Source organism: Ranitomeya imitator, chromosome 4, assembly GCF_032444005.1.
Source record: "Ranitomeya imitator isolate aRanImi1 chromosome 4, aRanImi1.pri, whole genome shotgun sequence".
NCBI classification, from domain to species: Eukaryota; Metazoa; Chordata; class Amphibia; order Anura; family Dendrobatidae; genus Ranitomeya; species Ranitomeya imitator.
Genome location: NC_091285.1, coordinates 332046758 through 332069513, shown reverse-complemented (window position 1 = coordinate 332069513; position 22756 = coordinate 332046758). Strand labels below are relative to the sequence as shown.

At 53.8% G+C, this 22756-nt stretch overlaps 1 protein-coding gene across 1 annotated transcript in view; it reads right to left on the bottom strand.

Moving 5' to 3' along the window:
- The window catches only part of LOC138676083 (transcriptional regulator QRICH1-like), a 77535-nt gene extending 62770 nt beyond the window's left edge, over positions 1-14765 (bottom strand). The window contains exon 1 of the mRNA XM_069764944.1: positions 14469-14765. The gene's annotated coding sequence lies outside the window, so the exon portion shown is untranslated. The remainder of the gene's footprint in view (positions 1-14468) is intronic.
- Between the last annotated feature and the right edge of the window lie 7991 nt (positions 14766-22756).

The window sequence follows — 22756 nt, the reverse complement described above, 5'->3', positions numbered from 1 at the left end:
AACTACTGGAACAACACGTCTACCTTGAACTGTCCTCCCATCTCTCTTCTTGCTCCCTCTTTGACCGCCTACAATCTGGCTTCCGGTCACACCATTCCACCGAAACTGCCCTAACTAAAGTCACCAATGACCTCTTAACCGCCAAGAGCAAGCGACACTACTCTGTCCTCCTCCTCCTCCTCGACCTGTCGGCTGCCTTTGACACATTGGACCATTCCCTATTATTACAAACCCTCTCATCCCTTGGCATCGCAGACTTGGCCCTATCCTGGATCTCATCATACCTAACAGACCGGACTTTCAGCGTCTCCCACTCACACACCACCTCCTCACCTCGCCCTCTATCTGTCGGAGTCCCACAAGGTTCAGTCCTTGGGCCCTTGCTCTTCTCCATTTACACCTTTGGCCTGGGACAGCTCATAGAATCTCATGGCTTTCAGTATCACCTCTATGCTGACGACACACAGATCTACATCTCTGGACCAGATATCACCTCCCTTCTAACAAGAATCCCTCAATGTCTGTCCACTATTTCATCCTTCTTCTCCGCTAGATTTCTGAAACTTAACATGGACAAAACAGAATTCATCATCTTTCCCCCATCTCACGCGACCCCCCCAATGAACCTATCCATTACAGTAAATGGCTGCCCACTCTCCCCAGTCCCACAAGCTCGCTGCCTCGGGGTAATCCTTGACGCTGATCTCTCCTTCAAACCACATATCCAAGCCCTTTCCACTTCCTGCCGACTTCAACTCAAAAATATTTCACGAATCCGTTCATTCCTCAACCATGAATCTGCAAAAACCCTAGTCCATGCCCTCATCATCTCTCGCCTTGACTACTGCAACCTCCTGCTCTGTGGCCTCCCCTCTAACACTCTCGCACCCCTCCAATCTATTCTAAACTCTGCTGCCCGACTAATCCACCTGTCCCCCCGCTATTCCCCGGCATCTCCCCTCTGTCAATCCCTTCACTGGCTCCCCATTGCCCAGAGACTCCACTACAAAACCCTAACCATGACGTACAAAGCCATCCACAACCTGTCTCCTCCATACATCTGTGACCTCGTCTCCCGGTACTTACCTACCCGCAACCTCCGATCCTCACAAGATCTCCTACTCTACTTCCCTCTTATCTCCTCTTCCCACAATCGTATACAAGATTTCTCTCGCGTATCACCCCTACTCTGGAACCCTCTACCACAACACATCAGACTCTCGCCTACCATCGAAACCTTCAAAAAGAACCTGAAGACCCACCTCTTCAGACAAGCCTACAACCTGCAGCTACCACCGATCGACCAAACCGCTGCATGACCATCTCTACCCTAACCTACTGTATTCTCACCCATCCCTTGTAGATTGTGAGCCTTCGCGGGCAGGGTCCTCATTCCTCCTGTACCAGTTATGACTTGTATTGTTTAAGATTATTGTACTTGTTTTCATTATGTATACCCCTCCTCTCATGTAAAGCGCCATGGAATAAATAGCGCTATAACAATAAATAATAACAATAATAATAAGCCGGATCTGGTCTTAGAACTATTCAGTCTTCAAAAATTTGAGTATATGGAGGGCATATAGACAGGGCCTGTAAATCACCCACCCTACGGGCTGTTGTTAAGGCTACCAGTAGCACTGTTTTAAGAGTAACTTTGGTGACAATTCCTACAAAGGCTCAAAGGGGTCTCTGGTTAAGGACTCTAAGACTAGATTCAGATCCCAGGTAGGGATTTTCGGGATAACATCTAGAATCTATGGTAGAACATGGAAGAAGTTTCTCGACTTCCTGGGTGAACCGTTGGGGATATGAATTTCTGCAAGCAGGGTTGCAGCTCGGGTTAGCAACTAGCACCCTTAAGGTTCAAGTTTCAGCCTTTGGGGCCCTATATAACTGCAGTCTAGCATCAAATAGGTGGGTTTCACGGTTCATAAAGTCCCGTAGTAGATCTAGGCCGTTCATTATCCCGAAAATCTTTATCCATCAACCTTTTCCCTTGTACACATCATTTCCTCAGAATCTCTTAATTTTTTTGATATTATGTACTGTAGATGGTGGAATATTAAAAGTTTTTGCAATTGTATGTTTTCCTGACGTTGACCATGTTTGTTTCTGAAAAACTGCCTCACCAACATGCTATTTTTATACACAGTATGTAACTAAGTTGAAAATGTATTAGTATTAGTTACTTTTCCAGCCTTTTGTTAACCATGTGGAGAATTGTTTGAAATGTAAAGGTGTGCCATATAGTGCTCTGCACCGTTCATTATTGCCCCATAGATGTACCATAGAAAGGTGTGCCATATAGTGCTCTGCACCGTTCATTATTGCCCCATAGCTGTGCCATATAGTGCTCTGCACCGTTCATTATTGCCCCATAGCTGTGCCATATAGTGCTCTGCACCGTTCATTATTGCCCCATAGCTGTGCCATATAGTGCTCTGCACCGTTCATTATTGCCCCATAGCTGTGCCATATAGTGCTCTGCACCGTTCATTATTGCCCCATAGCTGTGCCATAAAGTTCTCTGCACTGTTCATTATTGCCCCATAGATGTACCATAGAAAGGTGTGCCATACAGTGCTCTGCACCGTTCATTATTGCCCCATAGCTGTGCCATATAGTGCTCTGCACAGTTCATTATTGCCCCATAGCTGTGCCATATAGTGCTCTGCACCGTTCATTATTGGCCCAATAGCTGTGCCATATAGTGCTCTGCACCGTTCATTATTGCCCCATAGCTGTGCCATAAAGTGCTCTGCAGCGTTCATTATTGCCCCATAGAAAGGTGTGCCATATAGTGCTCTGCACCGTTCATTATTGCCCCATAGCTGTGCCATATAGTGCTCTGCACCGTTCATTATTGCCCCATAGCTGTGCCATATAGTGCTCTGCAGCGTTCATTATTGCCCCATAGAAAGGTGTGCCATATAGTGCTCTGCACCGTTCATTATTGCCCCATAGCTGTGCCATATAGTGCTCTGCACCGTTCATTATTGCCCCATAGCTGTGCCATATAGTGCTCTGCACCGTTCATTATTGCCCCATAGCTGTGCCATATAGTGCTCTGCACCGTTCATTATTGCCCCATAACTGTGCCATATAGTGCTCTGCACCGTTCATTCTTGCCCCATAGCTGTGCCATATAGTGCTCTGCACCGTTCATTCTTGCCCCATAGCTGTGCCATATAGTGCTCTGCACCGTTCATTTTTGCCCCATAGATGTTCCGTATAAAGCTGTGCCATTGCTGCTGCTGCAATAATAAAAAAATGCCATACTCTCTTGCTTGAAGCTCCTCAGCGTCCCGTCCCGACGTCTCTCTGCACTGACTGATCAGGCAGAGGGCGGCGCGCACACTATATGCGTCATCGCGCCCTTTGACCTGAACAGTCAGTGCAAGAGGACGCGAAGACAGAGCGGCGCCCGGCGTGTGGAACGCGGACAGGTGAATATAAAATACTCACCTAGTCCCGGCGCTCCTGACGCTGCCCCTGCCTGTCACACTGTCTTCGGGTGCCGCAGCTCTTCCTGTCAGCGGTCACTGGCACCGCTCAGAGGAATGAATATGTGGCTCCACCCCTATGGGAGTGGAGTCTATATTCATTTCTCTAATGAGCGGTCCCACGTGACCACTGAACAGGGGAAGAGCTGCGGCACCCGGAGACCGTGGGAAGGGCAGGGGGAGCGTCAGGAGCGCCGGGACTAGGTGAGTGAGTATGCCTCAGCGCCCTCTCCCCCTCACCTGCTGACCCTGCCGCGCACCGTGACTCGAGTATAAGCCGAGAGGGGCACTTTCAGCCCAAAAATTTGGGCTGAAAATCTCAGCTTATACTCGAGTATATACGGTAAATAATCCATACCATAGTGTGTGTTCGCCCGCTCGGCCAAGTGTCCAGCTCTTTAGTCCTTGGCAAAGACAAACAACACTGGAGGTCTGTTCACCTCCACTCACATGCATTAAATGAGACAACTAGTCTCCTTTTTATCTGCCATACCCTGCCCCGATGGGGATATGTGAGCAGCTAGTCCCACCCATGTTTCGGAGTGCTCGTAAACCAGGACCTGACACGCCCTATTAACTCTGTCAGCACTATACCTGCTGGAGTCTGCATTTCCGGGCTTATATCACCGAGGCTACCAACCTGGATGATACATAGAGTTGTGTGAAATAGTGCTTGCTCACTTCCCGATTTCCTATTCTTTTGCATGTTGCCACACCTAAATATTTCAGATCAACAAAGAAATTTAAATATTAGACAAAGATAACACAAAATGCAGTATTTAAATGAGGGTATCTATAAAGGGAGAAAAATCCAAACCTACAAGGTCTTGCTGTGTGAAAAAGTGTTTGCCCTCCACCCCCTTAAAACATAAATTAACCCCTTCCCGACCTGTGACACAACGTATGCGTCATGAAAGTCGGTGCCAATCCGACCTGTGACGCATATGCTGAGTCACAGAATGATCGCGTCCCTGCAGATTCGGTGAAAGGGTTAACTCCCATTTCACCCGATCTGCAGGGACACGGGGAGTGGTAGTTTAGCCCAGGGGGGGTGGCTTCACCCCCCCGTGGCTACGATCGCCCTGATTGGCTGTTGAAAGTGAAACTGCCAATCAGAGCGATTTGTAATATTTCACCTATTATAACTGGTGAAATATTACAATCCAGCCATCGCCGATGCTGCAATATCATCGGCCATGGTTGGAAACACTGATGTGCCCCCACCCCACCGATCGCCCCCCCAGCCCTCCGATCTGTCCTTTACACTGCTCCGCTCCCCTCCGTCCTCCTGTCCGCTCCCCCCCGTGCTCTTGTCCGCTCACCCCCGTGCTCCAATCACCCCCCCGTGCTCCAACCACCCCCCCTGCACTCCGATCCACCCCCCCTGCAGTCCGATCCACCCCCGATGCTCCAATGCACACCCCCGTGCTCCGATCCACCCCCCGTGCTCCGATTTACCCCCCCATGCTCCGATCCACCCCCCGTGTTCCCCCCCCCACCCCATCATACTTACCGAGCCTCCCGTTGTCCGTCCGTCTTCTTTCCTGGGCGCCGCCATCTTCCAAAATGGCGGGCACATGCGCAGTGCGCCCGCCGAATCTGCCGGCCGGCAGATTCGTTTCAAGTGCATTTTGATCACTGCGATAAAACCTATCGCAGTGATCAAAATAAAAAAAATACTGAATGACCCCCCCCCCCTTTGTCACCCCCATAGGTAGGGACAATAATAAAATAAAGATTTTTTTTTTTCTTCCACTAAGGTTGGGGTAAGAACTAGGGTTAGGGTTTCGGTATGTGCACACGTATTCTGGTCCTCTGCGGATTTTTCCGCTGCGGATTTGATAAATCCGCAGTGCTAAACCACTGCGGATTTATGGCAGATTTACCGCGGTTTTTCTGCGCATTTCACTGCAGTTTTACAACTGCGATTTTCTATTAGAGCAGTTGTAAAACCGCTGTGGAATCCGCAGAAAGAAGCGACATGCTGCGGAATGTAAACCGCTGCATTTCCGTGCAGTTTTTCTGCAGCATGTGTACAGCGATTTTTGTTTTCCATAGGTTTACATTGAACTGTAAACTCATGGGAAACTAATGCGGATCCGCAGCGTTTTCCGCAGCGTGTGCACATACCTTTAGAATTAGGCCATGTGCACACGGTGCGGATTTGGCTGCAGATCCGCAGCAGTGTTCCATCAGGTTTACAGTACCAAGTATACCTATGGAAAACCAAATCCGCTGTGCCCATGGTGCGGAAAATACCACGCGGAAACGCTGCGTTGTATTTTCCGCAGCATGTCAATTCTTTGTGCGGATTCCGCGGCGTTTTACACCTGTTCATCAATAGGAATCCGCAGGTGAAATCGGCACAAAAAAACACTGGAAATCCACGGTAAATCCGCAGGTAAAACGCAGTGCCTTTTACCCGCGGATTTTTCAAAAATGATGCTGAAAAATCTCACACGAATCCGCAACGTGGGCACATAGCCTTACGGTTAGGGTTAGGTTGGAATTAGGGTTGTGGTCAGGGTTAGGGTTGTGATTAGGGTTATGGCTACAGTTGGGATTAGGGTTAGGGGTGTGTTGGAGTTAGTGTTGGAGGTAGAATTGAGGGGTTTCCACTGTTTAGGCACATCAGGGGTCTCCAAACGCAACATGGCGCCACCATTGATTCCAGCCAATCTTGTATTCAAAAAGTCAAATGGTGCTCCTTCACTTCCGAGCCCCGACGTGTGCCCAAACAGTGGTTTACCCCCACATATGGGGTACCAGCATACTCAGGACAAACTGCGCAACAATTACTGGGGTCCAATTTCTCCTGTTACCCTTGTGAAAATAAACAAATGCGTGCTAAAACATCATTTTTGAGGAAAGAAAAATGATTTTTTATTTTTACAGGCTCTGCGTTGTAAACGTCTGTGAAGCACTTGGGGGTTCAAAGTGCTCACCACACATCTAGATAAGTTCCTTTCGGGGTCTAGTTTCCAAAATGGGGTCACTTGTGGGGGGTTTCTACTGTTTAGCCACATCAAGGGCTCTGCAAACGCAACGTGACGCCCGCAGAGCATTCCATCAAAGTCTGCATTTCAAAACGTCACTACTTCACTTCCAAGCCCCGGGATGTGCCCAAACAGTAGTTTACCCCCACATATGGGGTATCACCGTACTCAGGAGAAACTGGACAACAAATTTTGGGGTCAAATTTCTCCTGTTACCCTTGGGAAAATAAAAAATTGCAGGCTAAAAGATCATTTTTGAGAAAATAATTTTTTTTTTATTTTCATGGCTCTGCGTTATAAACTTCTGTGAAGCACCTGGGGGTTTAAAGTGCTCAATATGCATCTAGATAAGTTCCTTGGGGGGTCTAGTTTCCAAAATGGGGTCACTTGTGGGGGAGCTCCAATGTTTAGGCACACAGGGGCTCTCCAAACGCGACATGGTGTCCGCTAACAATTGGAGCTAATTTTCCATTCAAAAAGTCAAATGGCGCGCCTTCCCTTCAGAGCCCTGCCGTGTGCCCAAACAGTGGTTTACCCCCACATATGAGGTATCGGCGTACTCGGGAGAAATTGTCCAACAAATTTTAGGATCCATTTTATCCTATTGCCCATGTGAAAATGAAAAAAATGAGGCTAAAAGAATTTTTTTGTGAAAAAAAAAGTACTTTTTCATTTTTACGGATCAATTTGTGAAGCACCTGGGGGTTCAAAGTGCTCACTATGCATCTAGATAAGTTCCTTGGGGTGTCTAGTTTCCAAAATGGGATCACTTGTGGGGGAGCTCCAATTTTTAGGCACACGGGGGCTCTCCAAACGTGACATGGTGTCCGCTAAAGAGTGGAGCCAATTTTTCATTCAAAAAGTCAAATGGCGCTCCTTCCCTTCCAAGCCCTGCGCCCAAACAGTGGTTTACCCCTACATATGAGGTATCAGCGTACTCAGGACAAATTGGACAACAACTGTCGTGGTTCAGTTTCTCCTTTTACCATTGTGAAATCAAAAAAATTGTTGCTAAAATATAATTTTTGTGACTGAAAAGTTAAATGTTCATTTTTTCCTTCCATGTTGCTTCTGCTGCTGTGAAGCACCTGAAGGGTTAATAAACTTCTTGAATGTGGTTTTGTGTACCTTGAGGGGTGCAGCTTTTTGTGAAAATTTCGAAATTTTCGCCAAATTTCCGTTTTTATCACAAATAAACACATAATTTATTGACCTAAATTTACCACTAACATGAAGCCCAATATGTCACGAAAAAACAATCTCAGAACCGCTAGGATCCGTTGAAGCGTTCCTGAGTTACTACCTCATAAAGGGACACTGGTCAGAATTGCAAAAAACGCCCAGGTCGTTAAGGTCAAAATAGGCTGGGTCATGAAGGGGTTAACTGTGGTTTATCACATCTTTGGGAAGTAGACTTAAAATTCCCTAGCCACACCCAGGTCTGATTACTACCACACCTGTTCTCAACCAAGAAATAATTTAAATAGGACCTGACTGAAAGCGAAGACCAAAAGATCCTCAAAAGCTAGACATCATGCCGTGACCCAAAGGAATTTTGGAACAAATGAGAAAATTAATTGGAGATCCACCAGTCTGAAAAAGGTTATAAAGCCATTTCTAAAGCTTTGGCACTCCAGCAAACCACAGTGAGCGCTATTATCCACAAATGCTGAAAACATGGAACAGTGGTGAACCTTCCCAGGAGTGGCCTGCTGACCAAAATTACCCCAAGAGTGCAGCACTGACTCATCCAAGAGGTAACGATAGACCCCACAACAACATCTAAAGAACTGCAGGCCTCACCTGCTTCAGTTAAGGTCAGTGTTCATGACTCCACCATAAGAAAGACTGCCATGCAGACCATTTTTGCCCAGAGTGCCAAGACAAAAACCACTGCTGAGCAATAAAAACAAAGGCTTGTCTCTGTTTTGCCAGAAACCATCTTGATGAATCCCAAGACTTTTGGGAGAATACTCTGTGGACTGACTAGACAAAAGTTGAACTTTTGGGAAGCTGTGTGTCCCATTATATCTGATGTAAAAGTAACACAGCATTTCAGAAAAGGAGCATCATACCAACGGTAAAATTGTCACCACAATATAGGAAAGGCTAAGTGCAACATTAAGGGATAAGGGAAAGGGAATCAAACACTAGGGAACAACAATAAAATATGGTGGTGGTAGTGTGATGGTCTGCGGCTGTTTTTCTGCTTCAGGACTTGGAAGACTTGCTTGTGGTAAATGGAACCATGAATTCTGCTGTCTAGCAAAGATCATGTCCTGCTATTTGTTCTTGACCTCAAGCTGAAGCATACTTGGGATATGCAGCAGGACATCGATCCAAAACACACCAGCAAGTCTACCTCTGAATGACTTAAGAAAAAGACAGTTAATGCTCTGAAACCCTCCAATGTGGCTGAATTACAACAATTCTGCAAAGATGAGTGGGTCAAAATTCCTGCAGAACGTTATAAAATACCGATTGAACGTTATCGCATTACACTTGATTGCAGCTGTTGCTGCCAAGGGTGGCCCAACCAGTTATTAGATTTAGGGGGCCATAATTTTTTTCACACAGGGTCCTGTAGGTTTGGATTTCCTTTTCCCTTAATAATAAAGACTTTCATTTAAAAACTGCATTTTGTGTTTAGTTGTGTTATTATATTTGTCTAATATTCATATTCGTTGGAGACCTTATACACTTAATTGTGCCAAACATGCAAAAGAATAAGAAATCAGGAAGAGGCGAACACTTTCACACAACTGTATCTCTCCTCTAGGACCTGTATGGTGGTCATCTTAGAATGAGTTGTTTAAAATGGGAATAAAATTGTTTACTACTTTTGGTATGTGCTCTATGGTCTGCTATGAATAAAACAGATTTCTAAATTACTACATTCATATTTTCTTTACATTATATGCAGAATCACAACTTTTTTGGAATTATGGTTGTAAATAGTACTGACTTAAGTGTCATAACTTGCACTATTGTACTAGAGTCAGCTGGACTGCATATGAGGCCAAAGGACGGGCAGCGCTCACTGCGCCTGCCCAAGGCATAACAAAAGAGAGCAGGCGCCGGCTGATTTCAAAACAGCGCTGAGGAGGCGGCGCCAAGAAGATTTGAGTGACGGCTGTGTGGAGTCTGCAGCAGGGGGGAAAGGCCTGCCTCCTTGACTGAAGAAAAGGTATTTAGGACAAATTACAAAACTGATTATTTCGGCAGTTACAGTACCCAGAACTAAAAGAGCCACCTTGTCAGAATGCAGCATTCCAGAACGTGGCACTGCCATGGGGCCGACGTGTGCACCCTCTTATGCCAATCTTTTTCTGGGGTTCTGGGAGAGGGGTGTGTTTCAGGAAGGCGCACGCTCCATCCCCCAGGTTCTGGGCTATTACGTTTCTCGACATTAGGTTGCTTGTTCAGGAAGATGGGGCTATACATACTGATGTTTTCCGAAAGGAAACATCGGTAAATGCCCTTCTTCATGCATCCTCCTCTCATACCAGCTGAACAATTGGGGCCATCCCCATTGGTCAAATTTTACGTGCGAGGAGAATTTGCACATCTGAGGAAGCGTTTGAGAGACAGTCCGTGGACCTTGGGGAGAGGTTCCGGGCACGGGGATATAGTAAGAGAAGCATAAAGCGTGGCTATGCCTGTGCCAGGAACTCAAGGAGACATGATCTCCTTGTGGGGAAAAAGGAAGAAAGATTTAATAAACCACAGGAACAATCTAAGATAAATCACTACCTATAACCATCAATGGGAAACCATACGTAGCATCATGAGTAGACACTGGTCAATTCTTAAGGCACCTTCACACTCAGCGACGCTGCAGCGATACCGACAACGATGTCGATCGCTGGAGAGCTGTCACACAGACAGCTCTCCAGCGACCAACGATGCCGGTAACCAGGGTAAACATCGGCCGCGATTAGTAACCCGATGTTTACCCTGGTTACCATCGTAAAAGTAAAAAAAACAAACACTACATACTTACATTCCGCTGTCTGTCCCCGGTGCTGTGCTTTCCTGCACTGACTGTAAGCACAGCGGCCGGAAAGCAGAGCGGTGACGTCACCGCTGTGCTTTCCGGCTGGCCGGCGCTCACAGCCAGTGCAGAGAAGCACAGTGCCGGAAATTTTGAAATCTGCGGACTGTATGCATCTGCTCCCGCATTTGCTATCACATGACTAACACCGGAATGCAGAGCTCCTCCCTTACATATAGGATTTCTTTCTATTTCCCTTTTGTTTTGTCTTCCATGGCATAACCGGGCGTGTGCGCATGCCTGCTGTGCCCGTGTCCTTGGCGCATCTTTCCGGCATCCGTCAGTGACGCGGCCGGTCTGTGACGTCACGAGGGATTTCCCTCTGACCATCTGTGTCACATGGGAGGCTTGGGGGAGTGGTGCCCATATGGGACTCGGGATCCAGTGCGCATGCGCCGTCTAATTGCGCCGCTGATGCTGGACACATGAAGAATGTAGTTATAAGGGTGGAGGGTTTTTGTGTCACACACAGCCATGGTCCCCCCAAGGAAGCCCACGCGAAACGAGCGTCGGGACTGTCTGGATGCATTCACTGACAGCCTTATATGGGTAAGCAGGATTTGATTTTTCTGGTCTGGTGACACGGTGGGTATACTATGTGATCAGGGGGCGGAATGCTCTGAACAGCAGATTTGTGCACACTTCCTCCTGTCCCACCCGCTTGCCCTCTAGATATATTTTGTGGTACGCTAGGTTATGGTTATCAGAACCAAATGTTTACTTTGGCTCTTTATTTTAATGCACAATGCACTTTAGCGATACTACTGGATACATCATTTCCTGTTTGCTAGCCTTACATATACTCAGTGTTTGCCTGTTCATGTGGCTTAACGCATGAAGACCCCCTTTGTGTGTACTTTGTCCATGATAAGCTGTTTTAACATGTTATTTTTTTGTGTTACTAGTTTGTTGGATTTTTTGATTTTGTTAATTCTGTGAATAAAGCTATTTCTATCATTCATTCATTCAATGTGGACATTACTCCATGAGTCTTTGTAGGAAATATGTATTTGGGAGTGTCCGTGATCAATATGATCATGTCCTTGTCATAGAGGTATTATACCCTAATTGACTTTAAATATGTATAGGTGGATTCTGTTTATATTATTATCTAAACAAGCCTGGTGCATTTTGGAAACAAGACCTGTGCTGTGGACCAATGAGGTTAAAACAGAACTCTTTGGCCAAAATGAGGTATGCGTGGAGAGAAAAAAAAAGGACACAGAATTTCAGGAAAATAACATCTCACCAACCATTAAAGGGAACCTGTCACCCCCAAAATGGAAGTTGAGCTAAGCCCACCGGCATCAGGGGCTTATCTACAGCATTCTGTAATGCTGTAGATAAGCCCCCGATGTATCCTGAAAGATGAGAAAAAGAGGTTAGATTATACTCACCAAGGGGCGTTCCCGCTGCGGTCTGGTCCGATGGGCGTCGCAGTTCAGGGCCTCCTATCTTCATAGGATGACGTCCTCTTCTTGTCTTCATGCTGCGGCTCAGGCGTACTTTGTCTGTCCTGTTGAGGGCAGAGCAAAGTACTGCACTGCGCAGGGCCTCTCTGACCTTTCCCGCAGCCTGCGCACTGCAGTACTTTGCTCTGCCCTCAACAGGACAGATAAAGTACGCCTGCGCCGAAGCTGCAGCGTGAAAACAAGAAGAAGACATGATCGTAAGATGGGAGGCCCCAGACCGCGACGCCCATCGGACCAGAACCGGACCGCTCCTGGGTGAGTATAATCTAACCTCTTTTTCTCATCTTTCAGGTAACATTGGCGGCTTATCTACAGCATTACAGAATGCTGTAGATAAGCCCCTGATACCGGTGGGCTTAGCTCAACTTCCATTTTGGGGGTGACAGGTTCCCTTTAAGCATGGAGGTGGATCAATCATGCTTTGGGGGTTGTGTTGCAGACAATGGCACAGGGAACATTTCACAGCTACAGGAAAGAATGGATTCAATGACATTTCAACAAATTCTTGATGCAAACATAACACCATCTGAAAAAAAGCTGACTTTTACAAATGGATAATGATCCTAAACACGTCAAAATCCACAACAGACTAACTCAAGGGGCAGGCTGAAGCTTCCGCAATGGGCCTCACAGTCCCCCAATCTGAACATCATTGAAAATGTGTGGCTAGACCTCAAAATAGCAGTGCACGCAAAACAACCCAGGAATCTCACACAACTGGAAGAATTTTCCAATGAAAAATGGTTGAGGGTATGTGCACACGTTGCGGATTTGCCTGTGGATCGGCAGCTGCGGACTTACAGCAGTTTTACATGTGTTGTACAGTACCATGTAAACCTATGGAAAACCAAATCCAAGGTGCCCATGCTGCGGAAAATATAGCGCGGAAAAATGTAAAAAATGAAAATACATTTTTTTGCCTAAAATACAAAGGAAATTTGTCATCTTTAACTTAAGGCCTTTTAGAAATAATTTCATCTGCAACTTGCTTAAATAATTTTACCAGGGGTGCCCAAATGTTTACCTGCCGCTGTAAATAGTACTGACTTCCCGTAACAAAACTGGTACTACTATACAACAGAACATATAACTAGTACTGACTTACTATAATAACTAGCACTACTAAACTATAGACAAATAGTACTCATACCGTAATATAACTTGCAATACTGTAAGGATACAGGCGCAAGTTGTGTATTTGCTTGCATTGATTTCCGCAAGGTGTCTGCCTCTCTTGGCAGAAAAAACGATGCGGAAAAATACGCTGTGCTTTTGGTGCATTTTTTCCCTGTGCATTCAATGGGTCAAAATCGCGCACAAACGCACAATAAATTGACATGTTGCAGATACGGACAGAAATGTACTGATCATGTGCACAGCACTTCAGGACTGTCATTGAATTACCTTGCGTAAGTACTCCATTGCATTTTTGGACCATTTATCCGTGGATAAACGCATCAAATACACAACATGCGCACACAGCCTAATACAGAGCATATAAATAGTACTGACTTACCATAATATAACTGGTTCTACTATGCCACAGACCACGCACATAATACAGCGTGCAATACTATACTACAGATGCATGTAAAAATACTGACTTACCGTAATGTAACTGGTACAATTATACTAGATATAAATAGTAATAAATCCCCATAATCCCTCACCTACTGTATCCTCACCCATCCCTTATAGATTGTGAGCCCTCGCGGGCAGGGTCTTCTCTCCTCCTGTACCAGTTATGACTTGTATTGTTCAAGATTATTGTACTTGTTTTTATTATGTATACCCCTCCTCACATGTAAAGCGCCATGGAATAAATGGCGCTATAACAATAAATAATAATAATATAACATACTTTATAAAATATAAATAGTACTGACTTACCATAATATAACTGGTACTATATACTACGGACAAAGCCTGACTTACCGTAATAACTAGTACTACTATAAGAATACAGAAATATATATATATATACACACACTTTTAGTAGTCCTGACTTCCTACACCCCGCAGGTGAGGCCATGCAGCCAGGTAGCCCGCTCCACACGCCCCAGTAGTACCAGAGGTGCCAGCAGCCCTTCCCCTGGTGCCCCCTCGGCCACATGCACACCATGCGGCTCCCGCACTGCTCGCCACGTCCCATTTTATTCATTTCCCAGCAGAACAAACAAGCTCTGCCCAAAATGGAGCGGATGGCGGATTTCCATTTTATGAGGAAACTTTGCGGACGTCGCCTTTTGCCTGGAGGACCGCGAATGGCCACGGTGGATGTTCCCTCTCCCCCCCAAATTAGCTGTTTAACCCCTTCCTTTTAAAGGGGCCTCTGCTGTGAGCGCAGCGTGCACGGGGCAGCGGAGCCGCTGCTGGGACTGGAGAAGATGCTACAATCCGCTGAATCACGGCTGCCCGCTCCGGGACATTCCTCATTTACCTCTTTGTTGTTTCCGGGGTGGCTGCAGCTTCCCGGGAGTGTGAGCAGCCTCATCTACATCCGAGGAGGGGGCACGGAGGACGGTTGTACGAGCAGTGCCCGAGATCCGCCTCCTCCCGCAGCTGCCTCGCACACACGCACAGTCACCGCTGTCAGAGGCGGCGGCGGGCGGTCCGGGGCGCGCCGGCAGCCATCTTGCATTTACCCACGAACTTCGACCCCGAATACACAGTATTCCTTAGGCCTTAGCCCGAGTGTGCGGTGGACGCGCCTAACGTCACTACATCACACAACGGTACAATGCGCGCTCCCGACACATGCAGCAGCCAGCTCTGTCGGGAGGGAGCGCTGGTGACTGCTGAGCAGTGTGAGCACAGCTAGTGTATTGTAGCACCTGACTAGAAGTGACCGCTCATTGTAGTCTATGGCACGGCGGGCTCCCCTCAGGCTGCTCTGTAGTGAGGCATGGCCTCGGGCTCCCCTCAGGCTGCTCTGTAGTGAGGCACGGCGGGCTCCCCTCAGGCTGCTCTGTAGTGAGGCATGGCCGCGGGCTCCCCTCAGGCTGCTCTGTAGTGAGGCATGGCGGCAGGCTCCCCTCAGGCTGCTCTGTAGTGAGGCACGGTGGGCTCACCTCAGGCTGCTCTGTAGTGAGGCATGGAGGTGGGCTCCCCTCAGGCTGCTCTGTAGTGAGGCACGGTGGGCTCACCTCAGGCTGCTCTGTAGTGAGGCATAGTGGGCTCCCCTCAGGCTGCTCTGTAGTGAGGCATGCTGGGCTCCCCTCAGGCTGCTCTGTAGTGAGGCACGGTGGGCTCCCCTCAGGCTGCTCTGAAGTGAGGCACGGTGGGCTCCCCTCAGGCTGCTCTGTAGTGAGGCATGGTGGGCTCCCCTCAGGCTGCTCTGTAGTGAGGCATGGTGGGCTCCCCTCAGGCTGCTCTGTAGTGAGGCACGGCGGGCTCCCCTCAGGCTGCTCTGTAGTGAGGCATGGCCTCGGGCTCCCCTCAGGCTGCTCTGTAGTGAGGCACGGCGGGCTCCCCTCAGGCTGCTCTGTAGTGAGGCATGGCCGCGGGCTCCCCTCAGGCTGCTCTGTAGTGAGGCATGGCGGCAGGCTCCCCTCAGGCTGCTCTGTAGTGAGGCACGGTGGGCTCACCTCAGGCTGCTCTGTAGTGAGGCATGGAGGTGGGCTCCCCTCAGGCTGCTCTGTAGTGAGGCACGGTGGGCTCACCTCAGGCTGCTCTGTAGTGAGGCATAGTGGGCTCCCCTCAGGCTGCTCTGTAGTGAGGCATGCTGGGCTCCCCTCAGGCTGCTCTGTAGTGAGGCACGGTGGGCTCCCCTCAGGCTGCTCTGAAGTGAGGCACGGTGGGCTCCCCTCAGGCTGCTCTGTAGTGAGGCATGGTGGGCTCCCCTCAGGCTGCTCTGTAGTGAGGCATGGTGGGCTCCCCTCAGGCTGCTCTGTAGTGAGGCATGGCGGCGGGCTCCCCTCAGGCTGCTCTGTAGTGAGGCAAGGCGGCGGGCTCCCCTCAGGCTGCTCTGTAGTGAGGCACGGCGGCGGGCTCCCCTCAGGCTGCTCTGTAGTGAGGCATGGTGGGCTCCCCTCAGGCTGCTCTGTAGTGAGGCACGGCGGCGGGCTCCCCTCAGGCTGCTCTGTAGTGAGGCACGGCGGTGGGCTCCCCTCAGGCTGCTCTGTAGTGAGGCACGGCGGCGGGCTCCCCTCAGGCTGCACTGTAGAGAGGCACGGCGGTGGGCTCCCCTCAGGCTGCTCTGTAGTGAGGCACGGCGGCGGGCTCCCCTCAGGCTGCTCTGTAGTGAGGCACGGCGGCGGGCTCCCCTCAGGCTGCTCTGTAGTGAGGCATGGCGGCGGGCTACCCTCAGGCTGCTCTGTAGTGAGGCACGGCGTCGGGCTCCCCTCAGGCTGCTCTGTAGTGAGGCATGGTGGGCTCTCCTCAGGCTGCTCTGTAGTGAGGCACGGCGGTGGGCTCCCCTCAGGCTGCTCTGTAGTGAGGCACGGCGGTGGGCTCCCCTCAGGCTGCTCTGTAGTGAGGCACGGCGGCGGGCTCCCCTCAGGCTGCTCTGTAGTGAGGCATGGTGGGCTCCCCTCAGGCTGCTCTGTAGTGAGGCATGGTGGGCTCCCCTCAGGCTGCTCTGTAGTGAGGCACGGCGGCGGCCTCCCCTCAGGCTGCTCTGTAGTGAGGCATGGCGGCGGGCTCCCCTCAGGCTGCTCTGTAGTGAGGCATGGTGGCGGGCTCCCCTCAGGCTGCTCTGTAGTGAGGCATGGCGGCGGGCTCCCCTCAGGCTGCTCTGTAGTGAGGCATGGTGGGCTCCCCTCAGGCTGCTCTGTAGTGAGGCACGGCGGCGGGCTCCCCTCAGGCTGCACTGTAGAGAGGCACGGCGGCGGGCTCCCCTCAGGCTGCTCTGTAGTGAGGCACGGCGGCGGGCTCCCCTCAGGCTGCTCTGTAGTGAGGCATGGCGGCGGGCTCCCCTCAGGCTGCTCTGTAGTGAGGCACGGCGGTGGGCTCCCCTCAGGCTGCTCTGTAGTGAGGCACGGCGGCGGGCTCCCCTCAGGCTGCTCTGTAGTGAGGCATGGTGGGCTCCCCTCAGGCTGCTCTGTAGTGAGGCAAGGCGGCGGGCTCCCCTCAGGCTGCTCTGTAGTGAGGCATGGCGGCGGGCTCCCCTCAGGCTGCTCTGTAGTGAGGCACGGCGGTGGGCTCCCCTCAGGCTGCTCTGTAGTGAGGCACGGCGGCGGGCTCCCCTCAGGCTGCTCTGTAGTGAGGCATGGTGGGCTCCCCTCAGGCTGCTCTGTAGTGAGGCACGGCGGCGGGCTCCCCTCAGGCTGCACTGTAGAGAGGCACGGCGGCGGGCTCCCCTCAGGCTGCTCTGTAGTGAGGCACGGCGGCGGGCTCCCCTCAGGCTGCTCTGTATTGAGGCACAGCGGACTCCCCTCAGGCTGCTCTGTAGTGAGGCACGGTGCGCTCCCCTCAGGTTGCTCTGTAGTGAGGCACAACGGACTCCCCTCAGGCTGCTCTGTAGTGAGGCACGGTGGGCTCCCCTCAGGCTGCTCTGTAGCGAGGCATGGAGGCGGGCTCCCCTCAGGCTGCTCTGTAGTGAGGCACAGCAGACTCCCCTCAGGCTGCTCTGTAGTGAGGCACGGTGGGCTCCCCTCAGGCTGCTCTGTAGTGAGGCACAGCGGACTCCCCTCAGGCTGCTCTGTAGTGAGGCACGCTGGGCTCCCCTCAGGCTGCTCTGTAGTGAGGCATGGCGGCGGGCTCCCCTCAGGCTGCTCTGTAGTGAGGCATGGCGGCGGGCTCCCCTCAGGCTGCTCTGTAGCGAGGCATGGAGGCGGGCTCCCCTCAGGCTGCTCTGTAGTGAGGCACGGTGCGCTCCCCTCAGGCTGCTCTGTAGTGAGGCACAGCGGACTCCCCTCAGGCTGCTCTGTAGTGAGGCACGGTGGGCTCCCCTCAGGCTGCTCTGTAGTGAGGCACAGCGGACTCCCCTCAGGCTGCTCTGTAGTGAGGCACGCTGGGCTCCCCTCAGGCTGCTCTGTAGTGAGGCATGGCGGCGGGCTCCCCTCAGGCTGCTCTGTAGTGAGGCATGGTGGGCTCCCCTCAAGCTGCACTGTAGAGAGGCACGGCGGCGGGCTCCCCTCAGGCTGCTCTGTAGTGAGGCACGGTGCGCTCCCCTCAGGCTGCTCTGTAGTGAGGCACAGCGGACTCCCCTCAGGCTGCTCTGTAGTGAGGCACGGTGCGCTCCCCTCAGGTTGCTCTGTAGTGAGGCACAGCGGACTCCCCTCAGGCTGCTCTGTAGTGAGGCACGGTGGGCTCACCTCAGGCTGCTCTGTAGTGAGGCATGGCGGCAGGCTCCCCTCAGGCTGCTCTGTAGTGAGGCACGGTGGGCTCACCTCAGGCTGCTCTGTAGTGAGGCATGGAGGTGGGCTCCCCTCAGGCTGCTCTGTAGTGAGGCACGGTGGGCTCACCTCAGGCTGCTCTGTAGTGAGGCATAGTGGGCTCCCCTCAGGCTGCTCTGTAGTGAGGCATGCTGGGCTCCCCTCAGGCTGCTCTGTAGTGAGGCACGGTGGGCTCCCCTCAGGCTGCTCTGAAGTGAGGCACGGTGGGCTCCCCTCAGGCTGCTCTGTAGTGAGGCATGGTGGGCTCCCCTCAGGCTGCTCTGTAGTGAGGCATGGTGGGCTCCCCTCAGGCTGCTCTGTAGTGAGGCATGGCGGCGGGCTCCCCTCAGGCTGCTCTGTAGTGAGGCAAGGCGGTGGGCTCCCCTCAGGCTGCTCTGTAGTGAGGCACGGCGGCGGGCTCCCCTCAGGCTGCTCTGTAGTGAGGCATGGTGGGCTCCCCTCAGGCTGCTCTGTAGTGAGGCACGGCGGCGGGCTCCCCTCAGGCTGCTCTGTAGTGAGGCACGGCGGTGGGCTCCCCTCAGGCTGCTCTGTAGTGAGGCACGGCGGCGGGCTCCCCTCAGGCTGCACTGTAGAGAGGCACGGCGGTGGGCTCCCCTCAGGCTGCTCTGTAGTGAGGCACGGCGGCGGGCTCCCCTCAGGCTGCTCTGTAGTGAGGCACGGCGGCGGGCTCCCCTCAGGCTGCTCTGTAGTGAGGCATGGCGGCGGGCTCCCCTCAGGCTGCTCTGTAGTGAGGCATGGTGGGCTCCCCTCAGGCTGCTCTGTAGTGAGGCATGGCGGCGGGCTCCCCTCAGGCTGCTCTGTAGTGAGGCAAGGCGGCGGGCTCCCCTCAGGCTGCTCTGTAGTGAGGCACGGCGGCGGGCTCCCCTCAGGCTGCTCTGTAGTGAGGCATGGTGGGCTCCCCTCAGGCTGCTCTGTAGTGAGGCACGGCGGCGGGCTCCCCTCAGGCTGCTCTGTAGTGAGGCACGGCGGCGGGCTCCCCTCAGGCTGCTCTGTAGTGAGGCACGGCGGCGGGCTCCCCTCAGGCTGCACTGTAGAGAGGCACGGCGGTGGGCTCCCCTCAGGCTGCTCTGTAGTGAGGCACGGCGGCGGGCTCCCCTCAGGCTGCTCTGTAGTGAGGCACGGCGGCGGGCTCCCCTCAGGCTGCTCTGTAGTGAGGCATGGCGGCGGGCTACCCTCAGGCTGCTCTGTAGTGAGGCACGGCGTCGGGCTCCCCTCAGGCTGCTCTGTAGTGAGGCATGGTGGGCTCTCCTCAGGCTGCTCTGTAGTGAGGCACGGCGGTGGGCTCCCCTCAGGCTGCTCTGTAGTGAGGCACGGCGGTGGGCTCCCCTCAGGCTGCTCTGTAGTGAGGCACGGCGGCGGGCTCCCCTCAGGCTGCTCTGTAGTGAGGCATGGTGGGCTCCCCTCAGGCTGCTCTGTAGTGAGGCATGGTGGGCTCCCCTCAGGCTGCTCTGTAGTGAGGCACGGCGGCGGCCTCCCCTCAGGCTGCTCTGTAGTGAGGCATGGCGGCGGGCTCCCCTCAGGCTGCTCTGTAGTGAGGCATGGTGGCGGGCTCCCCTCAGGCTGCTCTGTAGTGAGGCATGGCGGCGGGCTCCCCTCAGGCTGCTCTGTAGTGAGGCATGGTGGGCTCCCCTCAGGCTGCTCTGTAGTGAGGCACGGCGGCGGGCTCCCCTCAGGCTGCACTGTAGAGAGGCACGGCGGCGGGCTCCCCTCAGGCTGCTCTGTAGTGAGGCACGGCGGCGGGCTCCCCTCAGGCTGCTCTGTAGTGAGGCATGGCGGCGGGCTCCCCTCAGGCTGCTCTGTAGTGAGGCACGGCGGTGGGCTCCCCTCAGGCTGCTCTGTAGTGAGGCACGGCGGCGGGCTCCCCTCAGGCTGCTCTGTAGTGAGGCATGGTGGGCTCCCCTCAGGCTGCTCTGTAGTGAGGCAAGGCGGCGGGCTCCCCTCAGGCTGCTCTGTAGTGAGGCATGGCGGCGGGCTCCCCTCAGGCTGCTCTGTAGTGAGGCACGGCGGTGGGCTCCCCTCAGGCTGCTCTGTAGTGAGGCACGGCGGCGGGCTCCCCTCAGGCTGCTCTGTAGTGAGGCATGGTGGGCTCCCCTCAGGCTGCTCTGTAGTGAGGCACGGCGGCGGGCTCCCCTCAGGCTGCACTGTAGAGAGGCACGGCGGCGGGCTCCCCTCAGGCTGCTCTGTAGTGAGGCAAGGCGGCGGGCTCCCCTCAGGCTGCTCTGTATTGAGGCACAGCGGACTCCCCTCAGGCTGCTCTGTAGTGAGGCACGGTGCGCTCCCCTCAGGTTGCTCTGTAGTGAGGCACAACGGACTCCCCTCAGGCTGCTCTGTAGTGAGGCACGGTGGGCTCCCCTCAGGCTGCTCTGTAGCGAGGCATGGAGGCGGGCTCCCCTCAGGCTGCTCTGTAGTGAGGCACAGCAGACTCCCCTCAGGCTGCTCTGTAGTGAGGCACGGTGGGCTCCCCTCAGGCTGCTCTGTAGTGAGGCACAGCGGACTCCCCTCAGGCTGCTCTGTAGTGAGGCACGCTGGGCTCCCCTCAGGCTGCTCTGTAGTGAGGCATGGCGGCGGGCTCCCCTCAGGCTGCTCTGTAGTGAGGCATGGCGGCGGGCTCCCCTCAGGCTGCTCTGTAGCGAGGCATGGAGGCGGGCTCCCCTCAGGCTGCTCTGTAGTGAGGCACGGTGCGCTCCCCTCAGGCTGCTCTGTAGTGAGGCACAGCGGACTCCCCTCAGGCTGCTCTGTAGTGAGGCACGGTGGGCTCCCCTCAGGCTGCTCTGTAGTGAGGCACAGCGGACTCCCCTCAGGCTGCTCTGTAGTGAGGCACGCTGGGCTCCCCTCAGGCTGCTCTGTAGTGAGGCATGGCGGCGGGCTCCCCTCAGGCTGCTCTGTAGTGAGGCATGGTGGGCTCCCCTCAAGCTGCACTGTAGAGAGGCACGGCGGCGGGCTCCCCTCAGGCTGCTCTGTAGTGAGGCACGGTGCGCTCCCCTCAGGCTGCTCTGTAGTGAGGCACAGCGGACTCCCCTCAGGCTGCTCTGTAGTGAGGCACGGTGCGCTCCCCTCAGGTTGCTCTGTAGTGAGGCACAGCGGACTCCCCTCAGGCTGCTCTGTAGTGAGGCACGGTGGGCTCACCTCAGGCTGCTCTGTAGTGAGGCATGGCGGCAGGCTCCCCTCAGGCTGCTCTGTAGTGAGGCACGGTGGGCTCACCTCAGGCTGCTCTGTAGTGAGGCATGGAGGTGGGCTCCCCTCAGGCTGCTCTGTAGTGAGGCACGGTGGGCTCACCTCAGGCTGCTCTGTAGTGAGGCATAGTGGGCTCCCCTCAGGCTGCTCTGTAGTGAGGCATGCTGGGCTCCCCTCAGGCTGCTCTGTAGTGAGGCACGGTGGGCTCCCCTCAGGCTGCTCTGAAGTGAGGCACGGTGGGCTCCCCTCAGGCTGCTCTGTAGTGAGGCATGGTGGGCTCCCCTCAGGCTGCTCTGTAGTGAGGCATGGTGGGCTCCCCTCAGGCTGCTCTGTAGTGAGGCATGGCGGCGGGCTCCCCTCAGGCTGCTCTGTAGTGAGGCAAGGCGGCGGGCTCCCCTCAGGCTGCTCTGTAGTGAGGCACGGCGGCGGGCTCCCCTCAGGCTGCTCTGTAGTGAGGCATGGTGGGCTCCCCTCAGGCTGCTCTGTAGTGAGGCACGGCGGCGGGCTCCCCTCAGGCTGCTCTGTAGTGAGGCACGGCGGTGGGCTCCCCTCAGGCTGCTCTGTAGTGAGGCACGGCGGCGGGCTCCCCTCAGGCTGCACTGTAGAGAGGCACGGCGGTGGGCTCCCCTCAGGCTGCTCTGTAGTGAGGCACGGCGGCGGGCTCCCCTCAGGCTGCTCTGTAGTGAGGCACGGCGGCGGGCTCCCCTCAGGCTGCTCTGTAGTGAGGCATGGCGGCGGGCTACCCTCAGGCTGCTCTGTAGTGAGGCACGGCGTCGGGCTCCCCTCAGGCTGCTCTGTAGTGAGGCATGGTGGGCTCTCCTCAGGCTGCTCTGTAGTGAGGCACGGCGGTGGGCTCCCCTCAGGCTGCTCTGTAGTGAGGCACGGCGGTGGGCTCCCCTCAGGCTGCTCTGTAGTGAGGCACGGCGGCGGGCTCCCCTCAGGCTGCTCTGTAGTGAGGCATGGTGGGCTCCCCTCAGGCTGCTCTGTAGTGAGGCATGGTGGGCTCCCCTCAGGCTGCTCTGTAGTGAGGCACGGCGGCGGCCTCCCCTCAGGCTGCTCTGTAGTGAGGCATGGCGGCGGGCTCCCCTCAGGCTGCTCTGTAGTGAGGCATGGTGGCGGGCTCCCCTCAGGCTGCTCTGTAGTGAGGCATGGCGGCGGGCTCCCCTCAGGCTGCTCTGTAGTGAGGCATGGTGGGCTCCCCTCAGGCTGCTCTGTA